General features: G+C 46.5%; 7 non-coding genes across 7 annotated transcripts; all 7 read left to right on the forward strand.

Annotated features, from left to right (window-relative positions):
• The first annotated feature begins 614 nt into the window (after positions 1–614).
• LOC142281244 (U2 spliceosomal RNA) lies at positions 615–805 on the forward strand. Its single transcript, XR_012743373.1, has one exon. It is a non-coding gene; the product is annotated as a U2 spliceosomal RNA (small nuclear RNA).
• A 1387-nt stretch (positions 806–2192) lies between these two features.
• Positions 2193–2383, forward strand: LOC142281245 (U2 spliceosomal RNA). The gene has a single exon (XR_012743374.1). It is a non-coding gene; the product is annotated as a U2 spliceosomal RNA (small nuclear RNA).
• A 1387-nt stretch (positions 2384–3770) lies between these two features.
• Positions 3771–3961, forward strand: LOC142281247 (U2 spliceosomal RNA). The gene has a single exon (XR_012743376.1). It is a non-coding gene; the product is annotated as a U2 spliceosomal RNA (small nuclear RNA).
• A 1387-nt stretch (positions 3962–5348) lies between these two features.
• Positions 5349–5539, forward strand: LOC142281248 (U2 spliceosomal RNA). Its single transcript, XR_012743377.1, has one exon. It is a non-coding gene; the product is annotated as a U2 spliceosomal RNA (small nuclear RNA).
• A 1388-nt stretch (positions 5540–6927) lies between these two features.
• On the forward strand, positions 6928–7118 carry LOC142281249 (U2 spliceosomal RNA). Its single transcript, XR_012743378.1, has one exon. It is a non-coding gene; the product is annotated as a U2 spliceosomal RNA (small nuclear RNA).
• A 1387-nt stretch (positions 7119–8505) lies between these two features.
• Positions 8506–8696, forward strand: LOC142281250 (U2 spliceosomal RNA). Its single transcript, XR_012743379.1, has one exon. It is a non-coding gene; the product is annotated as a U2 spliceosomal RNA (small nuclear RNA).
• Positions 8697–10083: 1387 nt separating this feature from the next.
• LOC142281251 (U2 spliceosomal RNA) lies at positions 10084–10274 on the forward strand. The gene has a single exon (XR_012743380.1). It is a non-coding gene; the product is annotated as a U2 spliceosomal RNA (small nuclear RNA).
• Positions 10275–10581: the final 307 nt, after the last annotated feature.

Below are 10581 nucleotides of genomic sequence, written 5' to 3' on the forward strand. Positions count from 1 at the left end.
TGAACTGTGCACAACATGAAGAGACGGAACACTGGCGGCTTGTCACAATGCCCCCCGATGACATCACAATAGCGCTGCTGCCTAGAAAACAAGCTGCGCAGAAGAAGTTGTTCTTTGGGTGGGAGGGTGGGCTAGTGGAAGGAGGGGGCAATCTCTTTTTTTCCCGGGTGGTAGGGGGATGACAGGAGAAGGGAAGCGGGTGGTGAGAAAGGTACAGAGGGCAGGGTTTGGGGGCTGGGAAGGAAAGGGAAAAGATTAGGGTTTGGGGATGATGAAAGGGCTTTCTACGGGTAAGGATGGCAAAGGGTGGCAGTGACGGAAAGTCAGGCAACCTGTCCTGTCCGTCTTTTTGTATCGTGAATTGGAAAGACTGCAAGGGGGAGGGGAGTTGCTTGCGCCCTAAAGGAGGAGTTATTCAGATTCATTGCAGTGGGCGGCGGCTGCAAAACGCACCATTCTTCTTGTTTTGGCTCTGCAAAGCAGCCTTTTCAAGGGTTGGCTTGGGTGACAAAATGTCTTGTGTAGGCGTGGGTTTGTCTCCCTCTCGCTCTCTCTCCCTAAGATGTGTCCGGCATAGGCCAGGGTGCCACTCGAGGCCCAAACCAATTCTGGTTATCGCTTCTCGGCCTTTTGGCTAAGATCAAGTGTAGTATCTGTTCTTATCAGTTTAATATCTGATACGTCCCCTATCTGGGGACCATATATTAAATGGATTTTTAGAACAGGGAGATGGAAAAAGAGCTTGCTCTGTCCACTCCACGCATTGACCTGGTATTGCAGTACCTCCAGGAACGGTGCACCCCTTCTTAACCCAGTTTCCAAAAGCAGAACTCAATTCACCTGATTCATATTAGCCCGATTTAATGAATTGGAAGAAAGCATACGTCTTCATATGCACCTCAATTTGGCCCATTCACTTTTCACACTTCCTCCTTTTGTTTTTTATCTTTCACACTTTTGACTTTCTTTATTCATCCAAATAGCAAACTCATCACCACTCAACCTGACCAACTCGGCTATGTCCCCGTGCTGCAGTTCTCTGTCTTATCTAGATCATTTGCAATTGAATGGAATAGATCCCTTTTGGACAAAGTGGATTCACCTGCTGCTGCAGTGACCACAGGTGTGATAACATCTAGAATTGGCATCTGGTGCGATCTCTCCGCTTCCACTCCAAAGAAAGTTACCTGTTTATTCCTATCATGCATTGGTTTTTGGGGTTTTCTTTGAGTAATGATGATCTCTTTAGTAGTCTGTTGGCGCCCTCTCCTGGAGGAATAGTTTGCTTGCTCTTGGACATTCTAAAAGAGAGGTCATGATAGACATTGAGCTTCTGAGCTCAATTGGGGACAGTCATGGGTGATGAATGTTTGCAACCTACTGCGAAGCCTCATACCGCAATATAAGGAACGTCAAATACTAAGAAAGGGCGGCCTATGAAAGAATTACTACTTTCAATAAGTACACTTAAACGGCTAATTGGGAATAGAAAAACTGTAAAAAGCCCTCTGAGAAAGCCCCCCTCTAACCTTTGATAGTAAGCTTTTCTGTAGTCTGCCTGTTGATGTATTTTCCGTTTGAACTGTGCACAACATGAAGAGACGGAACACTGGCGGCTTGTCACAATGCCCCCCGATGACATCACAATAGCGCTGCTGCCTAGAAAACAAGCTGCGCAGAAGAAGTTGTTCTTTGGGTGGGAGGGTGGGCTAGTGGAAGGAGGGGGCAATCTCTTTTTTTCCCGGGTGGTAGGGGGATGACAGGAGAAGGGAAGCGGGTGGTGAGAAAGGTACAGAGGGCAGGGTTTGGGGGCTGGGAAGGAAAGGGAAAAGATTAGGGTTTGGGGATGATGAAAGGGCTTTCTACGGGTAAGGATGGCAAAGGGTGGCAGTGACGGAAAGTCAGGCAACCTGTCCTGTCCGTCTTTTTGTATCGTGAATTGGAAAGACTGCAAGGGGGAGGGGAGTTGCTTGCGCCCTAAAGGAGGAGTTATTCAGATTCATTGCAGTGGGCGGCGGCTGCAAAACGCACCATTCTTCTTGTTTTGGCTCTGCAAAGCAGCCTTTTCAAGGGTTGGCTTGGGTGACAAAATGTCTTGTGTAGGCGTGGGTTTGTCTCCCTCTCGCTCTCTCTCCCTAAGATGTGTCCGGCATAGGCCAGGGTGCCACTCGAGGCCCAAACCAATTCTGGTTATCGCTTCTCGGCCTTTTGGCTAAGATCAAGTGTAGTATCTGTTCTTATCAGTTTAATATCTGATACGTCCCCTATCTGGGGACCATATATTAAATGGATTTTTAGAACAGGGAGATGGAAAAAGAGCTTGCTCTGTCCACTCCACGCATTGACCTGGTATTGCAGTACCTCCAGGAACGGTGCACCCCTTCTTAACCCAGTTTCCAAAAGCAGAACTCAATTCACCTGATTCATATTAGCCCGATTTAATGAATTGGAAGAAAGCATACGTCTTCATATGCACCTCAATTTGGCCCATTCACTTTTCACACTTCCTCCTTTTGTTTTTTATCTTTCACACTTTTGACTTTCTTTATTCATCCAAATAGCAAACTCATCACCACTCAACCTGACCAACTCGGCTATGTCCCCGTGCTGCAGTTCTCTGTCTTATCTAGATCATTTGCAATTGAATGGAATAGATCCCTTTTGGACAAAGTGGATTCACCTGCTGCTGCAGTGACCACAGGTGTGATAACATCTAGAATTGGCATCTGGTGCGATCTCTCCGCTTCCACTCCAAAGAAAGTTACCTGTTTATTCCTATCATGCATTGGTTTTTGGGGTTTTCTTTGAGTAATGATGATCTCTTTAGTAGTCTGTTGGCGCCCTCTCCTGGAGGAATAGTTTGCTTGCTCTTGGACATTCTAAAAGAGAGGTCATGATAGACATTGAGCTTCTGAGCTCAATTGGGGACAGTCATGGGTGATGAATGTTTGCAACCTACTGCGAAGCCTCATACCGCAATATAAGGAACGTCAAATACTAAGAAAGGGCGGCCTATGAAAGAATTACTACTTTCAATAAGTACACTTAAACGGCTAATTGGGAATAGAAAAACTGTAAAAAGCCCTCTGAGAAAGCCCCCCTCTAACCTTTGATAGTAAGCTTTTCTGTAGTCTGCCTGTTGATGTATTTTCCGTTTGAACTGTGCACAACATGAAGAGACGGAACACTGGCGGCTTGTCACAATGCCCCCCGATGACATCACAATAGCGCTGCTGCCTAGAAAACAAGCTGCGCAGAAGAAGTTGTTCTTTGGGTGGGAGGGTGGGCTAGTGGAAGGAGGGGGCAATCTCTTTTTTTCCCGGGTGGTAGGGGGATGACAGGAGAAGGGAAGCGGGTGGTGAGAAAGGTACAGAGGGCAGGGTTTGGGGGCTGGGAAGGAAAGGGAAAAGATTAGGGTTTGGGGATGATGAAAGGGCTTTCTACGGGTAAGGATGGCAAAGGGTGGCAGTGACGGAAAGTCAGGCAACCTGTCCTGTCCGTCTTTTTGTATCGTGAATTGGAAAGACTGCAAGGGGGAGGGGAGTTGCTTGCGCCCTAAAGGAGGAGTTATTCAGATTCATTGCAGTGGGCGGCGGCTGCAAAACGCACCATTCTTCTTGTTTTGGCTCTGCAAAGCAGCCTTTTCAAGGGTTGGCTTGGGTGACAAAATGTCTTGTGTAGGCGTGGGTTTGTCTCCCTCTCGCTCTCTCTCCCTAAGATGTGTCCGGCATAGGCCAGGGTGCCACTCGAGGCCCAAACCAATTCTGGTTATCGCTTCTCGGCCTTTTGGCTAAGATCAAGTGTAGTATCTGTTCTTATCAGTTTAATATCTGATACGTCCCCTATCTGGGGACCATATATTAAATGGATTTTTAGAACAGGGAGATGGAAAAAGAGCTTGCTCTGTCCACTCCACGCATTGACCTGGTATTGCAGTACCTCCAGGAACGGTGCACCCCTTCTTAACCCAGTTTCCAAAAGCAGAACTCAATTCACCTGATTCATATTAGCCCGATTTAATGAATTGGAAGAAAGCATACGTCTTCATATGCACCTCAATTTGGCCCATTCACTTTTCACACTTCCTCCTTTTGTTTTTTATCTTTCACACTTTTGACTTTCTTTATTCATCCAAATAGCAAACTCATCACCACTCAACCTGACCAACTCGGCTATGTCCCCGTGCTGCAGTTCTCTGTCTTATCTAGATCATTTGCAATTGAATGGAATAGATCCCTTTTGGACAAAGTGGATTCACCTGCTGCTGCAGTGACCACAGGTGTGATAACATCTAGAATTGGCATCTGGTGCGATCTCTCCGCTTCCACTCCAAAGAAAGTTACCTGTTTATTCCTATCATGCATTGGTTTTTGGGGTTTTCTTTGAGTAATGATGATCTCTTTAGTAGTCTGTTGGCGCCCTCTCCTGGAGGAATAGTTTGCTTGCTCTTGGACATTCTAAAAGAGAGGTCATGATAGACATTGAGCTTCTGAGCTCAATTGGGGACAGTCATGGGTGATGAATGTTTGCAACCTACTGCGAAGCCTCATACCGCAATATAAGGAACGTCAAATACTAAGAAAGGGCGGCCTATGAAAGAATTACTACTTTCAATAAGTACACTTAAACGGCTAATTGGGAATAGAAAAACTGTAAAAAGCCCTCTGAGAAAGCCCCCCTCTAACCTTTGATAGTAAGCTTTTCTGTAGTCTGCCTGTTGATGTATTTTCCGTTTGAACTGTGCACAACATGAAGAGACGGAACACTGGCGGCTTGTCACAATGCCCCCCGATGACATCACAATAGCGCTGCTGCCTAGAAAACAAGCTGCGCAGAAGAAGTTGTTCTTTGGGTGGGAGGGTGGGCTAGTGGAAGGAGGGGGCAATCTCTTTTTTTCCCGGGTGGTAGGGGGATGACAGGAGAAGGGAAGCGGGTGGTGAGAAAGGTACAGAGGGCAGGGTTTGGGGGCTGGGAAGGAAAGGGAAAAGATTAGGGTTTGGGGATGATGAAAGGGCTTTCTACGGGTAAGGATGGCAAAGGGTGGCAGTGACGGAAAGTCAGGCAACCTGTCCTGTCCGTCTTTTTGTATCGTGAATTGGAAAGACTGCAAGGGGGAGGGGAGTTGCTTGCGCCCTAAAGGAGGAGTTATTCAGATTCATTGCAGTGGGCGGCGGCTGCAAAACGCACCATTCTTCTTGTTTTGGCTCTGCAAAGCAGCCTTTTCAAGGGTTGGCTTGGGTGACAAAATGTCTTGTGTAGGCGTGGGTTTGTCTCCCTCTCGCTCTCTCTCCCTAAGATGTGTCCGGCATAGGCCAGGGTGCCACTCGAGGCCCAAACCAATTCTGGTTATCGCTTCTCGGCCTTTTGGCTAAGATCAAGTGTAGTATCTGTTCTTATCAGTTTAATATCTGATACGTCCCCTATCTGGGGACCATATATTAAATGGATTTTTAGAACAGGGAGATGGAAAAAGAGCTTGCTCTGTCCACTCCACGCATTGACCTGGTATTGCAGTACCTCCAGGAACGGTGCACCCCTTCTTAACCCAGTTTCCAAAAGCAGAACTCAATTCACCTGATTCATATTAGCCCGATTTAATGAATTGGAAGAAAGCATACGTCTTCATATGCACCTCAATTTGGCCCATTCACTTTTCACACTTCCTCCTTTTGTTTTTTATCTTTCACACTTTTGACTTTCTTTATTCATCCAAATAGCAAACTCATCACCACTCAACCTGACCAACTCGGCTATGTCCCCGTGCTGCAGTTCTCTGTCTTATCTAGATCATTTGCAATTGAATGGAATAGATCCCTTTTGGACAAAGTGGATTCACCTGCTGCTGCAGTGACCACAGGTGTGATAACATCTAGAATTGGCATCTGGTGCGATCTCTCCGCTTCCACTCCAAAGAAAGTTACCTGTTTATTCCTATCATGCATTGGTTTTTGGGGTTTTCTTTGAGTAATGATGATCTCTTTAGTAGTCTGTTGGCGCCCTCTCCTGGAGGAATAGTTTGCTTGCTCTTGGACATTCTAAAAGAGAGGTCATGATAGACATTGAGCTTCTGAGCTCAATTGGGGACAGTCATGGGTGATGAATGTTTGCAACCTACTGCGAAGCCTCATACCGCAATATAAGGAACGTCAAATACTAAGAAAGGGCGGCCTATGAAAGAATTACTACTTTCAATAAGTACACTTAAACGGCTAATTGGGAATAGAAAAACTGTAAAAAGCCCTCTGAGAAAGCCCCCCTCTAACCTTTGATAGTAAGCTTTTCTGTAGTCTGCCTGTTGATGTATTTTCCGTTTGAACTGTGCACAACATGAAGAGACGGAACACTGGCGGCTTGTCACAATGCCCCCCGATGACATCACAATAGCGCTGCTGCCTAGAAAACAAGCTGCGCAGAAGAAGTTGTTCTTTGGGTGGGAGGGTGGGCTAGTGGAAGGAGGGGGCAATCTCTTTTTTTCCCGGGTGGTAGGGGGATGACAGGAGAAGGGAAGCGGGTGGTGAGAAAGGTACAGAGGGCAGGGTTTGGGGGCTGGGAAGGAAAGGGAAAAGATTAGGGTTTGGGGATGATGAAAGGGCTTTCTACGGGTAAGGATGGCAAAGGGTGGCAGTGACGGAAAGTCAGGCAACCTGTCCTGTCCGTCTTTTTGTATCGTGAATTGGAAAGACTGCAAGGGGGAGGGGAGTTGCTTGCGCCCTAAAGGAGAGGATTATTCAGATTCATTGCAGTGGGCGGCGGCTGCAAAACGCACCATTCTTCTTGTTTTGGCTCTGCAAAGCAGCCTTTTCAAGGGTTGGCTTGGGTGACAAAATGTCTTGTGTAGGCGTGGGTTTGTCTCCCTCTCGCTCTCTCTCCCTAAGATGTGTCCGGCATAGGCCAGGGTGCCACTCGAGGCCCAAACCAATTCTGGTTATCGCTTCTCGGCCTTTTGGCTAAGATCAAGTGTAGTATCTGTTCTTATCAGTTTAATATCTGATACGTCCCCTATCTGGGGACCATATATTAAATGGATTTTTAGAACAGGGAGATGGAAAAAGAGCTTGCTCTGTCCACTCCACGCATTGACCTGGTATTGCAGTACCTCCAGGAACGGTGCACCCCTTCTTAACCCAGTTTCCAAAAGCAGAACTCAATTCACCTGATTCATATTAGCCCGATTTAATGAATTGGAAGAAAGCATACGTCTTCATATGCACCTCAATTTGGCCCATTCACTTTTCACACTTCCTCCTTTTGTTTTTTATCTTTCACACTTTTGACTTTCTTTATTCATCCAAATAGCAAACTCATCACCACTCAACCTGACCAACTCGGCTATGTCCCCGTGCTGCAGTTCTCTGTCTTATCTAGATCATTTGCAATTGAATGGAATAGATCCCTTTTGGACAAAGTGGATTCACCTGCTGCTGCAGTGACCACAGGTGTGATAACATCTAGAATTGGCATCTGGTGCGATCTCTCCGCTTCCACTCCAAAGAAAGTTACCTGTTTATTCCTATCATGCATTGGTTTTTGGGGTTTTCTTTGAGTAATGATGATCTCTTTAGTAGTCTGTTGGCGCCCTCTCCTGGAGGAATAGTTTGCTTGCTCTTGGACATTCTAAAAGAGAGGTCATGATAGACATTGAGCTTCTGAGCTCAATTGGGGACAGTCATGGGTGATGAATGTTTGCAACCTACTGCGAAGCCTCATACCGCAATATAAGGAACGTCAAATACTAAGAAAGGGCGGCCTATGAAAGAATTACTACTTTCAATAAGTACACTTAAACGGCTAATTGGGAATAGAAAAACTGTAAAAAGCCCTCTGAGAAAGCCCCCCTCTAACCTTTGATAGTAAGCTTTTCTGTAGTCTGCCTGTTGATGTATTTTCCGTTTGAACTGTGCACAACATGAAGAGACGGAACACTGGCGGCTTGTCACAATGCCCCCCGATGACATCACAATAGCGCTGCTGCCTAGAAAACAAGCTGCGCAGAAGAAGTTGTTCTTTGGGTGGGAGGGTGGGCTAGTGGAAGGAGGGGGCAATCTCTTTTTTTCCCGGGTGGTAGGGGGATGACAGGAGAAGGGAAGCGGGTGGTGAGAAAGGTACAGAGGGCAGGGTTTGGGGGCTGGGAAGGAAAGGGAAAAGATTAGGGTTTGGGGATGATGAAAGGGCTTTCTACGGGTAAGGATGGCAAAGGGTGGCAGTGACGGAAAGTCAGGCAACCTGTCCTGTCCGTCTTTTTGTATCGTGAATTGGAAAGACTGCAAGGGGGAGGGGAGTTGCTTGCGCCCTAAAGGAGGAGTTATTCAGATTCATTGCAGTGGGCGGCGGCTGCAAAACGCACCATTCTTCTTGTTTTGGCTCTGCAAAGCAGCCTTTTCAAGGGTTGGCTTGGGTGACAAAATGTCTTGTGTAGGCGTGGGTTTGTCTCCCTCTCGCTCTCTCTCCCTAAGATGTGTCCGGCATAGGCCAGGGTGCCACTCGAGGCCCAAACCAATTCTGGTTATCGCTTCTCGGCCTTTTGGCTAAGATCAAGTGTAGTATCTGTTCTTATCAGTTTAATATCTGATACGTCCCCTATCTGGGGACCATATATTAAATGGATTTTTAGAACAGGGAGATGGAAAAAGAGCTTGCTCTGTCCACTCCACGCATTGACCTGGTATTGCAGTACCTCCAGGAACGGTGCACCCCTTCTTAACCCAGTTTCCAAAAGCAGAACTCAATTCACCTGATTCATATTAGCCCGATTTAATGAATTGGAAGAAAGCATACGTCTTCATATGCACCTCAATTTGGCCCATTCACTTTTCACACTTCCTCCTTTTGTTTTTTATCTTTCACACTTTTGACTTTCTTTATTCATCCAAATAGCAAACTCATCACCACTCAACCTGACCAACTCGGCTATGTCCCCGTGCTGCAGTTCTCTGTCTTATCTAGATCATTTGCAATTGAATGGAATAGATCCCTTTTGGACAAAGTGGATTCACCTGCTGCTGCAGTGACCACAGGTGTGATAACATCTAGAATTGGCATCTGGTGCGATCTCTCCGCTTCCACTCCAAAGAAAGTTACCTGTTTATTCCTATCATGCATTGGTTTTTGGGGTTTTCTTTGAGTAATGATGATCTCTTTAGTAGTCTGTTGGCGCCCTCTCCTGGAGGAATAGTTTGCTTGCTCTTGGACATTCTAAAAGAGAGGTCATGATAGACATTGAGCTTCTGAGCTCAATTGGGGACAGTCATGGGTGATGAATGTTTGCAACCTACTGCGAAGCCTCATACCGCAATATAAGGAACGTCAAATACTAAGAAAGGGCGGCCTATGAAAGAATTACTACTTTCAATAAGTACACTTAAACGGCTAATTGGGAATAGAAAAACTGTAAAAAGCCCTCTGAGAAAGCCCCCCTCTAACCTTTGATAGTAAGCTTTTCTGTAGTCTGCCTGTTGATGTATTTTCCGTTTGAACTGTGCACAACATGAAGAGACGGAACACTGGCGGCTTGTCACAATGCCCCCCGATGACATCACAATAGCGCTGCTGCCTAGAAAACAAGCTGCGCAGAAGAAGTTGTTCTTTGGGTGGGAGGGTGGGCTAGTGGAAGGAGGGGGCAATCTCTTTTTTTCCCGGGTGGTAGGGGGATGACAGGAGAAGGGAAGCGGGTGGTGAGAAAGGTACAGAGGGCAGGGTTTGGGGGCTGGGAAGGAAAGGGAAAAGATTAGGGTTTGGGGATGATGAAAGGGCTTTCTACGGGTAAGGATGGCAAAGGGTGGCAGTGACGGAAAGTCAGGCAACCTGTCCTGTCCGTCTTTTTGTATCGTGAATTGGAAAGACTGCAAGGGGGAGGGGAGTTGCTTGCGCCCTAAAGGAGGAGTTATTCAGATTCATTGCAGTGGGCGGCGGCTGCAAAACGCACCATTCTTCTTGTTTTGGCTCTGCAAAGCAGCCTTTTCAAGGGTTGGCTTGGGTGACAAAATGTCTTGTGTAGGCGTGGGTTTGTCTCCCTCTCGCTCTCTCTCCCTAAGATGTGTCCGGCATAGGCCAGGGTGCCACTCGAGGCCCAAACCAATTCTGGTTATCGCTTCTCGGCCTTTTGGCTAAGATCAAGTGTAGTATCTGTTCTTATCAGTTTAATATCTGATACGTCCCCTATCTGGGGACCATATATTAAATGGATTTTTAGAACAGGGAGATGGAAAAAGAGCTTGCTCTGTCCACTCCACGCATTGACCTGGTATTGCAGTACCTCCAGGAACGGTGCACCCCTTCTTAACCCAGTTTCCAAAAGCAGAACTCAATTCACCTGATTCATATTAGCCCGATTTAATGAATTGGAAGAAAGCATACGTCTTCATATGCACCTCAATTTGGCCCATTCACTTTTCACACTTCCTCCTTTTGTTTTTTATCTTTCACACTTTTGACTTTCTTTATTCATCCAAATAGCAAACTCATCACCACTCAACCTGACCAACTCGGCTATGTCCCCGTGCTGCAGTTCTCTGTCTTATCTAGATCATTTGCAATTGAATGGAATAGATCCCTTTTGGACAAAGTGGATTCACCTGCTGCTGC

This window comes from Anomaloglossus baeobatrachus, unplaced genomic scaffold, assembly GCF_048569485.1.
Source record: "Anomaloglossus baeobatrachus isolate aAnoBae1 unplaced genomic scaffold, aAnoBae1.hap1 Scaffold_4679, whole genome shotgun sequence".
Taxonomy (NCBI): Eukaryota; Metazoa; Chordata; class Amphibia; order Anura; family Aromobatidae; genus Anomaloglossus; species Anomaloglossus baeobatrachus.